We start from the raw sequence: 826 nt of genomic DNA on the forward strand, positions 1-826 counted from the left end.
TTGAAATCTTCTGTTCAGCTTTTTTATCTTGTCATTTCTTCCATTTGCTTTAGCTACTCTCTGCTCAAGGGCAAGTTTCAGAGTCTCTTCTGACAGTCATTTTGGTCTCCTTTTCTCATCTTTTTAATGACTTCATGTTTTCTTCATGGATGATGTTCTTGATATTGTTCCCATGATTCTTCTGGTTTTCAGTCATTGGTGTTCAATGCATCAAATCTATTCTCTATCTGGTCTCTAAATTCAGGAGGAATATATTCAAGATCATAGTTTGGCTCTCGTGGACTTGTTTTAATTGTCTTCATCTTCAAGTTGAACTTGCATATGAGCAATTGATGGTCCATTGCACAATCAGCTCCTGGTCTTGTTTTGGCTAAAGATATTGAGCTTTTCTATTGCCTCTTGCCACAGATATAGTCAATCTGATTCCTGTGGATTCCATCTGGTAAAGTCCACATATATAGCTGCTGTTTGTGTTGTTGAAAAAGGTATTTGCCATGAATAAGTCGTTGGTCTTGCAAAATTCTATCATGTGATTTCCAGCATTATTTCTGTCAGCAAGGTCAAATTTTCCAACTATCGGTTATCCTTCTTTGTTTCCATCTTTTGTATTCCAGTCACCAGTGATAATTAACACATCTTGATTGCACATTTGGTCAATTTCAGACTTGAGAAGTTGATAAAAATCTTCAATTTCCTCATCTTAGTTTTTGGTGGTTGGTGCATAAATTTGAGTAATAGTTGTATTAACTGGTCTTCCTTGTAAGCATATGGATATTATCCTATCACTGACAGCATTGTACTTCAGGACAGATCTTGAAACATCCTT

Source organism: Orycteropus afer, unplaced genomic scaffold (assembly GCF_000298275.1).
Source record: "Orycteropus afer afer isolate SDZICR_OR568_19922 unplaced genomic scaffold, OryAfe1.0 scaffold00056, whole genome shotgun sequence".
NCBI lineage: Eukaryota > Metazoa > Chordata > Mammalia > Tubulidentata > Orycteropodidae > Orycteropus > Orycteropus afer.